General features: G+C 41.5%; 1 protein-coding gene and 1 non-coding gene across 5 annotated transcripts in view; one reads left to right on the top strand and one right to left on the bottom strand.

Moving 5' to 3' along the window:
• PLD1 (phospholipase D1) overlaps positions 1 to 20,188 on the bottom strand; it is a 206,978-nt gene that overhangs the window by 144,465 nt on the left and 42,325 nt on the right. The gene's annotated exons all lie outside the window — the stretch shown is intronic.
• On the top strand, positions 1,386 to 1,458 carry TRNAK-CUU (transfer RNA lysine (anticodon CUU)). The gene has a single exon. It is a non-coding gene; the product is annotated as a tRNA-Lys (tRNA).

The raw sequence follows: 20,188 nt of genomic DNA on the forward strand, positions 1-20,188 counted from the left end.
ACAGAGTTCAACATGGGGCTCAATCCCACAACCCTAGGATCATGACGTGAGCCAAAATCAAGACTTGAACGCTCAACCAACTGAGCCACTCAGGCACCCCAAACCTGGCCTCTTTTCAGGCAACTAAACCTTCCGAGTGGAGCCTTGATGATCCATGGCTCTTATCTATAACGTTGGAGCTTCCACTATTAATGATAGTGATGCTCAGGTGAGGGAAAACAATCATCAAAACTGAAGCTAAATTTGCTTTTGCCTTCTTGAAGGAGTTATTAAAGTTGTTTCAATTAAACTTTTAAAACAGGAAAGCCTTAATATGTTCATTTGAAAATTTCCTCTCCTTAACACCAAGGTAGTCTAACACTTCAAATTAGGAAGTCCCCTCTCTTTATTCTAGAAGTCCACATATTTCAAATAAAATGAAGCTCTTTTCACAAGTTCCTCAAAAATAGAGAAGTGATGATGATAATGCATATTATTAAAATTATAGCCAACATAACATTTTACTTCTTTTAACACATTCTCCAATACTCAATCTCACTGATCTTCAGAATACTCTATAAGGGAAGTATTATTATTCCTTCTACAGCAGAGGTGAGTAAATCAAGGCTCAAAGAAAAAGAAGAGGGACCACGTATTGGGTCATTTGTCTGCAGTGTGCAGTGGGGCCAGGACTTACTTCTGAGCTCTCCTGAAACTAAGAACAGATATATCAGACTGAAAACAGATATGTAGCCTCCCTATTAGAGAAATACCTGAGCCACTGGCCCCAGCTCCCACCTGGATTCTAGCCTAGGGGTAGTGCTCTAGAATGATACAGCTACCTAAGTTTGTATGTCCATTCCCCACTTACTGGCTGTATAAACTTAAACAAGTAACTTAACCTCTCTGTGCCTCAATTCCCAGTCCATACAATGGGAAGAGTCATAATGCCTACCTTATTGGGTTGTTGTAAGATTAAATTAGTTAACATATAAAATGCTAAAAATGGAATATCTGGCCCAAAGTAAGTGCCATGTGCATATTAGTTGCCATTATTATAAACTAGCCTTCTTACTTTTCAAATGCAACACAAGGGGAATAAGGACACCGAGAAGTTCCTCTAAGGAATAATACTTGTGAGGGACACCTGGGTGGCCCAATTGGTTGAGCGTCCAACTCTTGATTTCAGCTCAGGTCATGATCTCAGTTTCAGGAGTTCAAGCCCCATGTCGGGCTCTGCACTGACAGCCCGGAGCCTGCTTGGGACTTTCCCTCTCTCTCTGCCCCTTCCCTGCTCACACTCTCTCTTGTTTCTCACAAAGATAAGTAAATAAACTTAAAAAAAAAATAAAGAAATAATACTTGTGAGACCACTGCCTTATTTAAATTTTACTCATGGTAGGGACACCTGGCTGGCTCAGTCGGAAGAGCATGTGACTCTTGATCTCAGGGTCATGGGTTCAAGCCCCATGTTGGGTATAGAGATTACATAAATAAATAAATAAACTTTAAAAAATAATAAAAATGAATAAATTCTACTTATGGTAGCAGTTTTCAATAAGCCATCTGGAAAAAGTGAGTATTTTCAGATTTTCTTAAGTACAAATCTCCCTCTCTTTCAACATATAACCTTCTTAGATTTCTTCCTTTTACTTAGATTTGTTCTTTTTATTCTTCTTGATTTAAGACTCATATTTCTGTCTAGACTCAGGATATTTGTATGCTAGTCACAAAAGTATGTATACTATGAACTTACCATTCCCTATCACATAGTTTTACTTAGAGAGCATTTATAGGAAATTCTTAGCAACTTTATAGCACAGTACTAAAGAAAAAGACAACCAACCATTTGCATAATATTTCAAGACCTCAGACACTCCTTAGTCCACCGTTTTAACATTGTGACCAATAGAGTCACTTCCATGTAGATATGTGGCTGGAAAAGATACCTGTGAAGATGCTGTCCCCTGGTTCCAAAACCTACAAAGTGGCCCTTCTAGTTTCCCTGCCCCCTACACACACACACACACACACACACACACACACACACACACAGAGAGAGAGAGAGAGAGAGAGAGAGAGAGAGAGAGAGAGAGAGAGAGTTGGACCATACATAGCCCAAGATCACGATTATAGCATTTGGATTTCTGATCTCTACTCAAAATGCCTTTTTGGCCCAAGCTCCTACTCAAGTTATACTCACTTGCTACTCATTTGTCTGGTCAAATGGGTCCTAGGGATTGAGCCTCCATCTGATCAGGCCTCTGAAGCCAACTCCCAATTTATAGAAGGAAATACAGAGGGGCATACTGAACTGTACCATGAGGATACAACCAGCAAAACTCAGACCATGGGCAAGTCTATAGGTCAAACAGCCTGAGATTTTATTCAAGAAAAATTATAAGGAAAAGAAAAGGATGCAAGAGAATCTGTAGATTAAAATGGGCTCAAAATACATACCAAGTAAGAAAATGATAAAACAAGCAAGATTAAACCCTAGTGTCTAGGGCTGCACACTGAGGTGATAAAACTATCAAGAAATACAAAGATAGTGATAATTTTGGGGATTGAGAGGTTGGCACTGAGATGGGGCATATGAGGCCGGCTTCTGAAGTGGCTGGCACAGTTCTTTTTCTTGATCTCAGTAGTGGTTACCTGAGTGTTTGAATTATAATTATGCACATAACTCTACATTTGGCCCTGGTCTTTTCCCCACCCAGGCATCTTCTGTCACTTTAAATACCCTCCCATCCTCCACGTCTTCGCCTGCTGAGACTTTCCACATTTCCTCTTACTGAAACTTTGCCGACTCTCCCCAACCCATCCCCTGCAGGTAGAGACAACATCTCTCTTGACTAAGCTTTGCATCATCTGGTTTCTAAGTTTTCGGTGGCACTTATATCTCAGAGGTTTGGGGGCACGCCTCATGTCCTCTGTGATGTTGTAAACTCTTGGGGACAGGCAACTGGGTCATCCCCACAGTGCACAGTAAGCACTCAAAACTCTTTTCTGAGCAAACAACAATAACAACAACAAAAACAACAACAAAAACAAACCCAGTCAATAAAAATTAAAAATTAGGTGAGAACTTTGAATCCACCAGGGTTAGCCTGTCACAAGACCCCCATCTTCCTTAATTTTCCATGATCTATCCTCACTCATTCCTTTGGCCTATCTGAAAACAATGTACAGACGCTGAGTGAGCCCAGTTGGCTTAAAAACAGAGGTTCTTGGGGCACCTGGGTGGCTCACTTGGTTAAGCATCGACTCCTGTTTTTGGCTCAGGCCATGATCTCACCATGTGTGGGTTCAAGCCCACATCAGGCTCTGCGCTGACAGCATGGAGCCTACTTGGGATTCTCTCTCCCTCTCTGCCCCTCCCCTGCTCACATTCTCTCTCAAAATAAATAAACTTAAAGAAATATTTAAAAAAAAAAAAAAAGGACAGAGCCTCTTACCTGGTTCTGCCACTTATGAGTCTTAGAACCAGTAGCCTCTTGCTTTACTTACATTACTCTGGGCCTCTCTGAGCCTCAGTTCTGTCATCTATTAAATGAGACTGATCTTATCTAATAGGATCTAATAAAGTACTTAATCTGGTACCTGGCACAGAGTAAGAACTCAATACATAATTGATATTATAAATATTACTGTTCTCTATTAGTCACATTAATGGGAAAGGTACATCAATCAACCACTGACATTCTAGCCAAGAGAAGTGAAAAAACAAAACCTGGTAACAGACATGTTTCCTAAATGCCAAACAAATTGTGGAAAGTAGAAAACTTAGCAAATCTGCTGTTCCTTTGGTGGCCATCATACAAATGCAACGTCTTTTGCTAAGGTGAAGTCATCTGTTTGTGTCTGTTTCATTCTTCCTGAGCTGTAAGCTCCTTGGAGACCCCGAATGACCATGTGTCAAACTTGTGTAACAGACTCTCTAGACATATCCCCATGGCCAGCCCCACTATGGGAGCATAGCCACTGTCTTCTCTGAGCCTCAGGAAAGTTTCTCAATTCCTCTGAACTCTCTCTTCAGGGGTTTCAAGCTCCTTGCCATTTCTGAAAGACGTCAAGTATGATCTGTCTCAGATCTTTAGCACTTGTTGAGAAGAAATGAACTGAACGAACAAGTAAATTACATGATCAACGGGCACTATTTTACTTTGCGCATCTGCACGTATCTGAGAAGAAAGAAAGCTAATGCAATCTGATTCAATATACCTGTGGCACATATATTTCGTGGCAGACACGAAGTAAGAAATGAGGATACAATCTCCGGACTAATGAAACCAACAGATACAAAACTTGGTCAGTGATGATGATGATCTGTGCAATCCATTGGTCCAACCTCCTTCAATGCACTGAGAAGACAGAGGCCCAGGGTCATGCAAAGAAAACAGAGGCAAGTCTAGAACTCAGGCCTCTTTTGTCCCCTGCATGCTCACACAGGTCTGTTTTGTGGCTGGCTTGTTTCCACATAATGCAATTCTGAACCACGTCCAGTATGTGTAAGAAGGACGACCAGATAGGCAGGATGAACCGCTTTTGTCTCGGCTGCAGCCAGACTCTGCTCAGTAGGTGTGGACAGGCTGCCAGCCTCACTGGAAAAAACTAGTGTGGGATTGCTCAAGAAACCGTCACTCCTGTGACTGTCGCTAAGGAACAGAATTTTCTAGCGACACCCGACTCTGCAACATCCCTGGGGATCAAAAGCACAAGGACCGTATCGGCGCTAACAAGCAATGGCAAACTGCAAGAGAGGCTGCCCAACTTCAGTGCACTGGAGACAGGCAGTACGTGCCAGCCAGACTGGCACATCACTGTGCTCTCCAGTCATGCCACTCTGTCTGTGGGGCTTCTCAAGCGGCCAGGATGATGGTAATTCAATCAGCAGCTATTTACTGAGCAACCACAATGTCCTGAGCACCCACCGTGCTGGGCTCCGGAAATACCTCACGTATCTTCCTACACTGTGAGAAGAGGCACTTTAAGGAAGGAACCCTCTCGTTGCTCCTCACCTTACTCCATGTATTTGCCTCCTTCCCACCAAAGCCCCAGAAGATGGCCCCTCTTCCCACTTGGCCCAGCTCTCAAGCCCGGGCTTCTTTCAAACCCTCCTTTCCATTAATCAACTCCCTTATCAACCTCCCTGCTCTCATGTTTCTTCCTATTACCACTTAAAACATCCTCAAAGCACCTCATTTATATGTATGGTCCCCTGTACTTCTCGCTTCTCTTTTGCTGTGATTTCACAGTCAAGCTTTGGAAGGTATTATGTTTCCCTGCTCAGCCGGACTGAGCCAAACATGCTCCATGCTCTCCGACCTCTCAGCCTCCCAAAAGGCTGCTCCCTCTGTAGCTTTGCCTGCTTCCACCCTCCTTCTTTTCCTGATTAACTCTTTGTATTTAGGCTCCTCACAGGTGCCACCTCCTCCAGGAAGCCTCCCCTGACCTCCCAGGCTGTTTTAGATGCCTCTCCTCACTGCTTCTACAGCATTTAGGGGAGTCCACTGAGAACACTCTTTCTGCTTGGCCTCTGCCTCCTCTAGAAGATTCTCAGTTCCCTGAAGGGAGAGGTCATCTCTAGATTCCCAGTTCCTAGTGTCTTCTGGACTCTCAGTAACTATAGACCAAAGGAGGAATGAATAAATGTGGATTAAGACTTAGAACAGCTCACAATATGGGCAAAACAGAGAACGTGAGCATACTGCTTTCCAGATTACAAAGTATTTTTCACATATACATCATATCCGATTTTCCTCATTCTGCGGGCAAACTATTATTTTTCACCTTCTTTTCAGCTGAAGAAGCAAAGATTTAAAATGATCAAGAGGTCCGACCAGGGTCATACTGTGTAAGTATTAGGTCTGAGAATCATATCATGACTCCTAAACATCACATTCCCTGCTCTGTCCATTCCCTGTAAGCTACTATCTTCATATTCAGAGGGACACAATACTCTATAAACTCTCCTCATCAAAACCTGATAGCTGGAAACTGTTCTACATGCTTTGTGCCTAACCAAACTACTTATTAAAAGGGACATAAACAGATTTTACTTAATTTTTAACAAAAGAAGTCAGTCTAGAAAAAGAACTAACATAACCAGGACAATAGAGGTACCATTTCCATCTTCCTCTGGTGGGATGGACGAACACATATGATTAGTGACATCGTATTCTCCCACCAAGCCCACAAAACATCTCAAATTTAGGGCTCATGATGAAATGGCTACAGATCTGCCCTGTGACTCTTTCATTCTTAAAACCAGGAGACCACCATCTATTTTGGTGGAATAGCAGCAAGACTGCCTGATTAACTCTTTGCATTCAGGCTCCTCACAGGTGCCTGTATCCAACTTGTATCCAAACACACCTTTGACACCCAGCAACGACTGCACCTCGGACAAGCTGTTCCTGCTCCCACAGCCCGTGCCAGCCCTTATGCCCCTGTTCATCTAGCTGAGAGCACATGGTCCACGACTCTAACTCCTCTCTTGCTGAAAACCTCTCCTTGATGGTCCCACTGTCCTTCCGTTGCAATCACCTGAAAAACCGAACCCTGGGCCAATTCAGCTCTCTGACTTCTTGGCCCCCTCCCCAAGGTTTTTTTTTTTTTAATATATATACGTATATGTATATGTATATACGTATATATGTGTATATATATATATACGTGTGTATATATATATATGCACATATATATATACACACGTATATATATACACATACATATACATACATATACATATATATACATACATACACATACATATATACATATATATACATACATATATATACATATATATGTACATACATATATATACATATATACATACATATATATACATATACATATATATACATACACACACACGTATATACACACACACGTATATACACACACACGTATATACACACACACGTATATACACACACACGTATATACACACACACGTATATACACACACACGTATATACACACACACGTATATACACACACACGTATATATACACACACACGTATATATACACACACATATATTTTTTTTTTTGAGAGAGAGAGAGAGAGAGCGCGTGCAAGCAGGGTAGGTGCAGACAGAGGGGGACAGGGGATCTGAAGCGGGCTCTGCACCGATGGCAGAGAGCCTGATGCAGGGCTCGAACTCATGAACTAGGAGATCCTGACCTGAGCCAAATTTGGATGCTTACCTGACTGAGTCACCCAGGTGTCCCCCTCCCTGGGGTTTTCAAACATGGGTGCAGAAGAAGCATTCAGCTGGACTCCAACCTCAGCTGACTCTATCCTACTAGCTCCCCCCCCACCCCGTTTAGAGGCAAACTGCTTCAGAAAGTTGTCTACTTACTCCTTGTATTTCATCACTCCTCCCTCCTCCTTCATCCTTCAACCCACTGCACCTGGCTTCTACCTCTATACTCTGCCAGCTTTCACCAAAGTCCGGAACCACCCGTATACTGTGCCACCCAAAGGTCACCTCCCCGTGCTTGTTTTCTGCTAACTTCCTGTTGCATAACCCTGCACTCCATTCTTCTTGACTCCATGTCCTCTCTTGGCTTTCATGCTCCCACATTCTTCCAGGGGTCCTCCTCCTTCTCCAGCCACTGAGGTGGAATTTTCTTGGAGGCTATTCTTCTGCTCAATTTTATATGCTAGTATTTTTCCAGAGTCCTGGGATCATGCTTTTCCACTCTACCCACCTCTCAGTTACAATGCATGCTGAGATTTCCTTTCTTTGGTATTTCAATGGCTAATGGGGGAAAACACCATTGAGTACATTCCTCTTTACAGAGTCCATGCCTCTGCCTCTTCTGGAAGACTGGAAGCTTCCTGAAGGCAGAAGCCATCTCTGTATTCCTAGTCACCAGTGTCTACTGGGCCCTCAATATCTGTTACCAGCCTTGTTCTTTCTCCTAAGCTTCAGAACTATATATCCATCTGCCTATGAACTTCCCCGTTGGATGAACTCAATATGATCAAATTAGAATTCATCATCTTCCAGGGCACTTGGGTGGCTCAGTCGGTTAAGCATCAGGCTTAGGCTCAGATCATGATCTCGCAGTTTATGAGTGCAAGCCCCACGTCAGGCTCTGTGCTAATGCTCAGAGCCTGGAACCTGCTTCAGATTCTGTCTCCCTCTCTCTCTCTGCCCCTCCCTGGCTCATGCTCTGCCTGCCTCTCTCTCGCTCCCTCTCTCGCTCCCTCTCTCGCTCCCTCTCAAAAATAAATAAACATTTTTTTAAAGAATTCATCATCTTGGGGCGCCTGGGTGGCTCAGTCGGTTAAGCGTCCGACTTTAGCTCAGGTCATGATCTCATGGTTCGTGAGTTTGAGCCCCACGTCAGGCTCTGTGCTGACAGCTCAGAGCCTGGAGCCTGCTTTGGATTCTGTGTCTCCCTCTTTCTCTGCTCCTCCCCTGCTCATGTTCTCTCTTTCTCCTTCAAAAATAAGTAAAAATTTAAAAAAAGTTTATAATAAAGAATCCATCATCTTCCAAATCCCAGAACATTTCTTCATCTTGTATTTCCTTTCTGAATGAACTGCAAATATCATCTACCCTGAAAAACTGAATCCTGGAACTCATCCTTAGCAATTATCTCTCCTTAATTCTCTATATCCAATCAATTAATAAGTCCTGCCAGATTCTAAATATCTCTTCAACATGATGACTATATTTCACATCCAAAACCATGGCAGGTATAAGGAAATGAAAAAAGGTGCCATGTAGATGAGCATAGGGTCTAGGCAGGTGATTAACGCATTTAGACTTTATCTCAAAGTCTCTACCCACCATCCCCTATCCCCTCCTCTAGATGCTGAAGGCCTGGAGCTAAAAAGCATTCAATAATAATAAGGTGGACTGCCCCAAATAGAATTTTGTCAGATAAGTAACGTTGCTTTCAATTGGTTGCTTTTTTATTAGCCAGCCAATGGTGTTCTTTCACAAATAAAAAAAGATACTGAGCTGAACAGAAAGCTGGCTCTGCTTATACAGTTACTATAGTGAACAACCATTTCCAGAGGAGTCTCCACTGTGTGAAGTCTTAATGGAACCATCCCAGTTCAGTTCTGTCACATTTTAGAATCAATGCAATATTTAAAGTAAACAAGCCAAACTGGATATGGTGGAGGGTGAGGTTTGCAGGAAGGAAGGATAGAGGAGTAACGAGAAACATGCCAGGCTTAACAACGCACGGACACGGTTGACAGATTATGATTCATCATTAAAATGGCACTAATATAAAGTTAATAAAAAACCACAGTGTAATCAGGAAGTATGTAGCTTCTTAGCATTGTCAGGGTACCTATATATGCCCAAAACTATAAGTGGCAAGAAGAGTCATTAAAGGAATGGTAAAATGAAGGGGGTTGGGCTACACAGGACAAAGAGGAAAGAAACATGGACTGGCAAAAATCTGCAAGGACAATTTTGTGAATATACTTAAAACTTGGAACTGTACACTTCAAGTGGGTGAATTCTATGGTTTGTGAATTACAGCCCAATGAAGTGGTTATTTTTTAAAAATCTACAAAGACACAGGAATAATAAGTTGTAAAAAAAAAAAATCGATCGACATATACCAACACTCAAAGAAGAGCAGGTAATTTTCAACGATCCTATAGAGTTAGCCAGTACCAAAATCACTTCTACAGTTTTTATAACAAAACTAGACAAATTTTTGTTATAAGATAAACTTATAAACAGAAAGGCACAAAGGAAAAAGACATTGTCAAAGCACTAAAAGAAAGCAATCTGTCAATGCCTACAATGAACATTTTCAAATTCCATTGTTTTCATTATCTATAGACTGCTCAGTGAGATTATCATGCTGTAACAAACACAATAGTCACACTTAAGTTTCTGCCAAACCAGTATCTTTTTAAAAAATTACAAAGGTATGTAACACACACACACACACACACACACATATACACACAAACTATTGTAAGCTCAGAAAAAAGCTCGCATTTCTCAATAACTAAAAAACCTATTAGATAAAGAAAAGATAAATTCTGAGGCAGTGATCATTTCCTTTGCAAAGAAAGGTACCAAAGACAAATGAAAACACCCAGCTCCCAGCAACCCAGCATTTGCCCTGCCTTGTTGCAAAAGAGGCAGGGTGCATATTTTTTAAGTCTGTATGAGAAAAACAAGTTAGTTCATGCAAAGACAGAGTCCTTTTGAAATCACTTGAAAAAGTGGATGGCAAATGGAAGGTAGATGAATGCTTAGGATCCACCAGAATAGAAATCGATAACACCTATTCTCTGGTATTACTCCTTTCCCGCTGATCAAGCAAAACAATTCAGCTGATAAGAAACAAAACAAAAACCTACACTTCAGTCTCACCCCCCCCCCCCCCCCCCCAGATAACTCGTGCAAACCCAAGCAACCAAACAGGACTCACTTTTGGTTTTAAAAGTTAGATCATGTTGAATTCACGGAGAGTCAGTATATGGGTTCTACTTACTTAAAGTTGTCTGAAACCAGGTTTGTTTTAATGTGGCTTCACATCATAAGAAACAGCCAGTGAGCACACAGAAAGAATGAGACAGGAAGGGCTTTGGACTTAGAGTTAAAAGTTTTAGATCTAATCTCACCTCCAGGGACTCCAAATAAACCAATTCAATCCCAGTTGAAAGAGGTGCCTTTTGATCCTTACATACCTATCTTAACACGCCAGGAATGTAGTAAGTGTTCAGTAAATGTTTTCTGAATTATTACCACCAATAGCTATGAATAGCAAGCACTTACTAAGTACTTTATATGCATTATATCTTTTAACCTTAAACCTAGGTTTTCATATTAACTGCCTGCCACAAATTCAGAAACTGAGGTGTATAGAGATTAGTAATGTGCTCATGTGATCCAACTGCTGGAGGGCAGAGGGAGGACTGCAGGTCCCAAAGTTGTTGGTTTTTTTTTTTAACTTTTTTTTTTAACATTTATGTATTTTTGAGACAGAGACAGAACACAAGTGGGGGAGAGGCAGAGAGAGAAGGAGACACGAAATCCAAAGCAGGCTGAGCTGTCAGCACAAAGCCCGATGTGGGGCTTGACCTCACAGACCCCAAGATCATGACCTGAGCCAAAGTCAGACACTCGACCGACTGAGCCACCTAGGCGCCCCTTAAGGTTCTCAATATGTACACTGCTGTCTCTCTGAACTCAGCCGGTCACATGCCAGAGTAATCATAGCAATGAACATATGAGGCTCCTCCGTGTAATGTGTGTTTTATCACTCACCCTTTCCCACCACCTGTCTCCCTGGGAGCACGGACAGTGAAAACCTTCAGATTTGGGGTTCTCAAAGTGTAGTCTGTTGGATGGCTGGTAACACAGAATCTTTGCCATACCCCAGAAACAGAATTTGCATTTTAACAAGATACCCAGGGGATTCATATGGGCATCAGTTTGAAAGACATGGATTTAGACTACTCCAAAACTACGTATTTACTTTAATGATAGGAGGAATGAAGTTCTGGGAAGGAAAATATGGCAGAAGGGTTATACTCAGTGAGAACAAAACCAGCTTGCTATGGCTCTATCAAGACCTTAATTCAGCCGCATAATGGCCCACAGATATTCTAAAGGACCTATAAAGATCCCTAGGGAACTGATAATAGAGGCAAAAGCTGAATCTATAAGGGGTAGATCTACAGTCCCACTCCCTTCTAAAATTTCCAAACTTATGTCTTTAGAAGTATCTACCACGTAGCAAATAAAAACACACCAAGGCTGTGGCAAATACTGAATCACTCATCAGGCAAAGAGTAGAGCTCTGCTGTGGGTTGATAAACCTCCAGATCTGTATACTATTACCACCTTCATTCATGATCCAGGAGGCAATTCTTATCAAGGCAACTTTATCACATTTTTGGAGTACGACACTAAAGTCAACTTAAAGTTGAGTTTAAACTTGATTTCAACTTGAGTTATTTCAACATGGTTTTCTTTTTAAGCCATACACCTTCATTTTTAGACAGAAAGTGGCTTCTATTTTTAGCCAAGAAGTACAGGACAGTAACTATCCTCTCACAAGAGGTGTGAGTTATGTTGGGCTACGAGTCAAAATCTAAAGAGGCATCTGATGGAGTAACTTTTACTCAATATTTCTTACCTGTTTAAACAGAGTTATGAAGGTCTAATAACTCCACATTATAAAAGCCATGCACATAACTAAAAGTAGTCTTTGTAAAAGGTTTGGAGTATATTTGACTATTTTCTTTATTCCCATTTTAAAAAAATACACTAAATCTGTTTGCAGGTGACAAATCTACACTTCCAGGGAGCACCTGGGTGGCTCAGTCAGTTAAGCATCTGACTCTGGATTTTGGCTCAGGTCATGATCTCACAGTTTGTGGGTTCGAGCCCGTGTCAGGCTCTGTACTGGCAGTGTGGAGCCTGCTTGGTATCCTCTCTCTCTGTCTCTCTCTCTCTCTCTCTCTCTCTGTCCTTCCCCTGCTCATGCTCTCTCACTCTCAAAACAAATAAACTTAAAAAAAAAAAAAGACAAATCTACACTTCCAGGAGCTGAGACTACACTGAAGACATCTTCTTTAGTTCTATGCTTTCTGTCATTGAAAGCTACTAGGCAGGTTCTTTTTCTTAAAACCTTCAATTATACATTCTTGACACTTTCTACTTCTCCCCGTCTTCATCTAGAAAGAACTAGAACAACTGGATTGGATTTCTTGTTAATTAATCATCCAGATATCTCTTAGAAAGTTCGCAAGATATTCTTCCTTCAACCACAATGAAGCTATAAAAAGAAGTGTTTTTAATTCCCAACTCACTTATTCTGTTACTGTCACGATCATCCTGATTCAGAGATTTTCATCATGATTCAGAGATTTTCTATAAACTGCATCAAATAACCCAGGATTTTACAAAAAACAAAAACAGAAAGATGTGAGCATGTGCAGTCAGAGGGCAAGTGAGAAGCAGAGCAAAGTTTAGCGCAGTGTGGCCCTCATGGATTCTGACTCAGGGCCAAGTCCAGAGGCCACAGAAACAGAAGCACACATATTAACTATGAAGGAGCACTGACAGGGTATCCCACAGGCCTGAGTCGGCCTAGGATGGGGGCTTCAGGGAGCCACGGGACCATCAAATGCATGAGTTTCCCCAAACAGAACCAAATTCCCAGGCCCGATGAGACCAGTAGTGGATTGTATTAAAAAATTACAACAATTGTGCTAAACCAACCTCATCGCCTGTAGCATTAATGAACATACCACTCTCAGGCATACCTAAGTAAATGTTTATAGAGCCACAAAAACATTTATATGCTTTGCTGTGGTCAACACACTAAAATATGGGGAAAGGAATGCATAGAAAGTTGTTTGCTGCCAAGGATAAATGCAGATATCTGCATTTAAGTTGAAATACACTTATAAGCACAGGCTGGGCTGCTTAGATTGACAGCTGTTTTGTGAGGAAACCCCCCCCTCCCCCGGGAATTGGAGATGAGCTAACTTCACCTTCCAGGCCTTGGGCAGGAACAGGGTGAACGGTAGGGACGCACACTGCAGTCGGCAGACCTGGACCTGAACCCTAGTTCTCCCTTCTACAGCCTGTGGCCCGTTACTCAAATTCCTTAAGCTCAGTCTCCTTACCTGTAGACTGAAAATACCATATTTCCTTGATTCCAACATGTACTTTCTGCCCCTTTTCCCCAACACACACGCATTTTAACTTTTCCGAAATTGGCATGACTACTGGACTTGACATCTACATTCAACGTGATGGCATTTTCTTTCCTCTTTTTCCCCTGAAAAGCTGGAATTTAATTGATGGTATATTTAGCCCTTAACAGTGTCTTCAAATCAAGGAAATACAACAGTAATGCTGGCCTTAGTGTGGGGGAGATTGAGTGACATATTTAAGGCACTTTGGCACACTGCCTTCAAATATAATAACTGTCCAAAAATGGCACATGTCAATATTGCTATTTGTGGCAGCCTGGGTGGCTCAGTGGGTTCAACATCTGACTTTGGCTCAGGTCATGATCTCGCAGTTCAAGCCCCGCATTGGGCTGTCTGTGGTAAGTGCTGAGCCTGCTTCGGATCTGCTATGTCCCCTGTCTCTCTGCCCCTTCCCCGCTCATATGGGTGCATGCACATTCTCTCTCTCTCTCTCTCTCTCTCTCTCTCTCTCTCTCTCTCTCAAAAATAAACACTTTAAAAGATATATTGCTGTTTTTAAGATCTAATGCATTCCTAGGATACATTATCAGAAGAGCAGTATCCAGGAAAGCAGCGATAATCCCAGCCTGCTAGTCAGCCTACAGTTGGGAGTACTACATTCAATTTGAGGACCACAGAACAAGGGTAAACCACAGACATTCAGAGAATAGGGACAAGTGTGAAGAAGAGTCTGAAAAACATGGTATGAGAAATAGTCGAAAGAATCTGAAGTTTTTAGGCTGAACAAAAATGAGAAGCCTTTCAAACCTATCAAGCCCAGTGGATGTAAGTAGATGTTTCCTCTGTGGTTCCAGGGAATGGAGCTGGCACACGAGGATGGTTACTCTAGAGAGGACTTTGTCACGTCAGCATACAGGAGGACTTCATAACACTTTGGGCTCTCTAGGACGGAAGGGGCTTGGGAAATGGAAAGCTTCCTAAAATAGGAAGTGCACCATCAGCACCTGGATGGCACCACGTCAGCACTCTCCAGAAAAGCCTCCTTCATGCTCTTAACGGCTGCACCCTGTGTCCACGTCAACTCTAGAATCCTATGCCTCGGTCTTCCTCCTCCAGACCTAGGCCAGACCTCTGGGGACCATTCAGAGCAGCAACGGCCTCCAAGGGCACGGGCTCCAGCTAGCTCCAGGGAAAAGCTAGCACAAAAGTGGCAAAAAGTTAAAGGAGAAGGTACATTCACCGGGGTGCCTGGTATCGTAACAATCCACACAGGAGGTGAAGACTCAGTGTGGATAAAGAAGGCTGGCAAATCCAGACTCAGATGGCAAGAGGTAGGGCCCCAGGGTCTAGCCCTCAGAGTAGCCCTCAGAGTAGGCACTCCACAACTCCTGAGACCAGATAACACCCGCACCTCGCCTACCACATGTAGAATGTTCTAGTTAGGGCCTAATGAATCCATTTAAGACTCAGACCGGTTTTCTGAATTACAGCCACCCTTGGTGACATCCACATTCGTTCCTCCAGTGACAGGCCCTTACTGCCCCAGTTACAATTTTTTTTCTTAAATTAACCTTCTATCCATGCTTTAAGGAAAACTCCACACTCTATGAAAAACTACTATAATTTCACATTGAAACAGAATGTTCTGTATCTTCTTATCAGCATTTACTTGAATACTGGTATTAAGTTTACTGTGAACTTTGTGATTCAACCCCACTGTCAAAGTCATAATCATTTTATCTAAAGCTCTCTGAGCAAAGGTGTGGGTAGCAGCCTTGCCCAACGCACAAGCAAGGACCATGCTTACATCAGGCAGTCAGTGGAGAATTTGACCAAGTGAAAATGAATGGCACAGGAGCCAAATGAGACCAACCTTCAGTCTGCTTCCCAAGATGATGCTACTTTGGGTCTGAGAGAAGCCACAGGCTATGGCTTTTTGGTTTTCTACCTCAGCCATCAGGTAATCAAAGTGTACCTGCACACCCTTGATCCAAAGACATCTATCATCTGTAAAGTCAGATATAGTTAGGAATCTATAGGACATGAGATCAAAATTCTCTCTTCTACTGTCTGGAGCAATCATCACGTGTCAGGTGCCAGGATGGAGTTTAGGAGCACAAAGGTCAACAGCTCTCTGACAGAGGTTCACGGTCTAGGGGAGGGCACAGACTTTTAAGAACTAATTCTCAGAGTGTGAAGGGTAGTGTGGTGGGAGCCTAGAGGAGGAAGTGCTCGATCTGGGGACTGGGGAAAGTAACTGCCAGGAAGGTACAGTGGAAAGGAATCTTGAAGAACCGCTTCGGAGTTCACTGTGCGTACTGGAAAAGAAGGCACATTCCAGGAAAAAGGAATGGTTGCAGTGTGTTAGACTATGTAATCTAAAAGAACAATGGAAAAGTAACCCCGCATGTTTGAGCAAGAGAATGATAGTTATCTTCCGATATCAGGAGAACTGTCTGATTAGGTGTCTGCTTCTCCATGTAGAAGGTACTATGAAAATCGGAGCAGGGGGCACTATGATAGTACACGCTGCACTTTAATATGTATAAGAACTTTGTAAAAAAAGAACGATTAACAAGGAAACTGGTTGCCTTGAGCAGACGAGTTTACATCATAATTATATCATTTTGGAGTCAGTTTGGGTTCTAATTTGAGCTTAGCTCATGGGAAATGCTTAATAAACAGTTGCTATACACATTATGAGACAATATACTCACCTTTACACTGAGTTCCAACACCATGCCGAGTTGTCATCGATGGCAATGTCTCATGTATGGGGTAGGAAGGTGGAGTAGAGAACATTCAAGGTGCCTCCCGGCCTGAAGCTCTCCTGGATTATCTCTGCCCATTTCTGATCTGGCATTATTCCCTGGCACTATTCGCCAGGAAAGATGCTACAGAAATGCCCATTGAAAACCTGCTACCTAAATGTTAGCTATCGTTACTATTATTTATTTACAGAGAGAGAGAGAGAGAGTGCATGCATTTGTGTGCATGCAGGGGAGGGACAGAGGGAGAAAGAATCCCAAGCAGGCTCCACGCTGTCAGGATGGAGCCCAACGCGGGGATCAATCTCACAATCCGCAAGATCATGACCTGAGCCGAAATCAAGAGTTGGACACTCAACTGACTGAGCCTCCCGGGCGCCCCCATTACTATTCTTATTGTACTTTCTTCTGATATTATTTTTCTACTAACTTTATCAGCTCTGGTTTTCTTTCATCCCTGTGTATATCTGTATGTGTGTTTAATGGTATGCAAATATTCTTGCAAGCCAACTCAAATCCTTAGAAGGGCATAGATGTAGTCATTAAAAAACAAAGGAAAATAGGGGCACCTGGGTGGCTCAGTCGGCTAAGCATCCAACTTCAGCTCAGGTCATGATCTCACAGTTTGTGAGTTCGAGCCCTGCGTCAAGCTCTGTGCTGACAGCTCACAGCCTGGAGCCTACTTTGGATTCTCTCTCTCTCTCTCTCTCTCTCTCTCTCTCTCTCTCTGCCACCACCCCTCATGCTCTATCAAAAATGGGTAAACATAAACAAGTTTTTTTTAAAGCAAAGGAAAATAACTTTCTACAATTTATTATAAATGACACTAATAACAATAGCTAACATCACTTAACACCTATGAAGCATCAAACTACAGTAGGCCTTTTATATGCATTATTTTAGTTAATTCTCATAAGAACCTTACAAGGGAAGTATTTATATTTTAACCCATATTTTATAGATTAAAAAAAATAAGTCTTAGTGAAGTCAAGTGATTCACTCAAGGTCCCAACTATTAACTAGTATAACCTCACAATTTTGCAACATAGTCGACAACAATCTCATATCAACGGCTATATACTCCCACATAGTTTTTAAATCTGATTACAGAAGATTTTAATTTGAATCTGAATATAGGGAAAGAAAACACAAATAAGCCACTTAATCTAATAAACAGGTAACAACACTGAGTTCATTTTGTCTCAATCTCATGCCTCAGGACACTGTTAAGAAGAAAGGGCTGGGGCTCCTGGGTGGCTCGGTCGGTTAAGCATCTGACTTCGGCTCAGGTCATGATCTCACGGTCCGTGAGTTCAAGCCCCGCGTCGGGCTCTGTGCTGACAGCTCAGAGCCTGGAGCCCGTTTCAGATTCTGTGTCTCCCTCTCTCTCTGCCCCTCCCCTGTTCATGCTCTGTCTCTCTGTCTCAAAAATAAATAAACGTTCAAAAAAAAAAAAAAGAAGAAGAAGAAGAAAGGGCCCACACAGCGACCAGGTCACATTCACCTAAGCAGTCTTTGAGCATCAAATTAAAATGTCCAGCTTTCTCACATAATGTATGATTCCATTCACATGAAATATTCTGAGTGGGCAAATCTAGAGAGGCAGAAGGTAGAATATGGGTTACCTAGGGCTGGGGGAGGAAAAAACGGGAGCAAGGGAATGAGTGCGAGGCCTCTTCTTGGAGTGACAAAAATGTTCTAAAATTACATTATGGTGATGGTCACACAACTCTGTAAATACGCCAAAAATCATTGGGCTGTACACTTTAAAGGGGTTAACTTTGTGATATATAAATGTCAAGAAAGCTATTAGAAACTACTTTTCCAGGGTTCAGTATCAAGTGATCTCTAGTCATTCCATGTGGCTGCTGTCTTCCAGAATAAACATGAAAACCAGATGTGTAGTAAATAAGCCTTACCCAGGAACAAAATGTTCAACAATGAGGAGAATGAAGACCATGCCTATGAAGCTGGTGAGTTTTCCTTGGAAGCAGTTAACGGGCCTTCAGCCTCTTTCTCGAATGTCACTAGGTAAGTGCTGAATGGTATTAGCTTTTGATTTTTACCAAACCAGAAATAACGGAAATATTCATTCATCATTACTAAAATGTTTTTAAGTAGACAGAATGGAGTATTAGAAATAGCAATAACTGGGGAGTCAAAAGACCTCAAAGGGCCCAAAGACTCCAACTCAACTGGAACCTTGTGGCCTCTGGGACTCAATCATTCTAGGCTTCGGTATAAAATGAGGACTCAATCATTCTAGGCTTCAGTATAAGATGAGGAGGCAAGTGTTCTCGAGACACAATGGAAATCCATGAAAGTGTCATTCCTAGACTGATGTTTCAAGTATTTAAGTGAGCTTCCTCCCACATCCCTTATTAAATAAACTCTCTACCTTAAAATTGCATTGACTATAACCACTGACTAAAACTTTAAACCTGATAGATAAAAATCAAAAGGCAATTTCCTAAAATAATGCATAAACGTAGTGAAATAATTGTTCTCCAAAGTAAAATTATCTCGTCCTTTATAAAAATTGATCTTGCCTCATCTAACCTGTCACTCCTAATCTATTTTAATTTTTATTATAAAAACTATAATTTCTTATGAAAGGAAATCTTAGATTTACAAACTGAGGAAAATTAAAATCATTCTTAAAGCCGCCATCTTAATTAAATAGAATATGGGTGATGTTAACCTGCAATTAAATTTTGGTACATATTGTTCTCATTTTTTTCTCTTCATAAGTAGTTTTCTTTTTTTTCTTCAACTATAATGTTTAAAAATATTAATATGCAGAAAAGTATATAGAGAAGAAAATACAAACTACCAGAAAGTCTCAACTTCAAAATAATCCCTAAACCTCTATTAACTTAAGGTGACCATCATTTCTGCTATCGCCTTAAGCATAGGACAGACAGAGATACGTAGATTTTAAATAGGGCCAAGTACATAGTGCACAAATAGTTTAATTTTAAGTGTTTTAAATTAAATATCTGTCATCACTACTTTCTATTACACTTTTTTCATACCATTGCAAAATTGTAATAGTTGCATAATGGTCCATCATACAATTTTCTTCTACTGTATGTTTTGAGTACTTCCAACTTTTTATGATAATAAGTAATGTTTCAGTTAGTATTTTTGTACTTAAAATGTTTTATACTCCTACCTGGAAAATTCCAATCTATTACCCTGTTCCTTTTGTGATTTGTCTATTGGTTTTAGAATGAGAAAGTGCTTCCTCATCCAAAGATCCAAATCTTTATTGTTTGACTTCTTTTCTTTCCTTCTTTTCTCTTTAAACATAGTTCCTTAATCTATGGGCTATGTTTTCAAATACTGTTAAAGACTCCAAACTTGTGGCACTGGATGGCTCAGTTGGTTAAGCGCCCGATTTCGGCTCAGGTCATGATCTCACGGTTTGTGAGTTCAAGCTCGCGTCGGGCTCTGTGCTGACAGCTCATGCCTGGAGTCTGCTCTGCATTCTGTGTCTCCCTCTCTTTCTGCCTCTCCCCCTCTCACACTCGGTCTCTCTCTGTCTCTCAAAAATAAATAAACACAAAAAAAAAGATTTTTAAAAAAAGGACTCCAAACTTGTCACACGTCTAAGTTTTAGCAAAAGCTAAAGTAAGCTATTTGCCCAACATTTTCAAATGCACATTTACGTTTTTAAAGGAAACACTTGTCTCATATTCTTGGCTTTCCACTAGGCCTCAGAAAGCCTCCAGGACTGACAAAATAACCAGAGCTTTGATTATCAG

This window comes from Prionailurus viverrinus, chromosome C2 (genome assembly GCF_022837055.1).
Source record: "Prionailurus viverrinus isolate Anna chromosome C2, UM_Priviv_1.0, whole genome shotgun sequence".
Classification (NCBI taxonomy): Eukaryota; Metazoa; Chordata; class Mammalia; order Carnivora; family Felidae; genus Prionailurus; species Prionailurus viverrinus.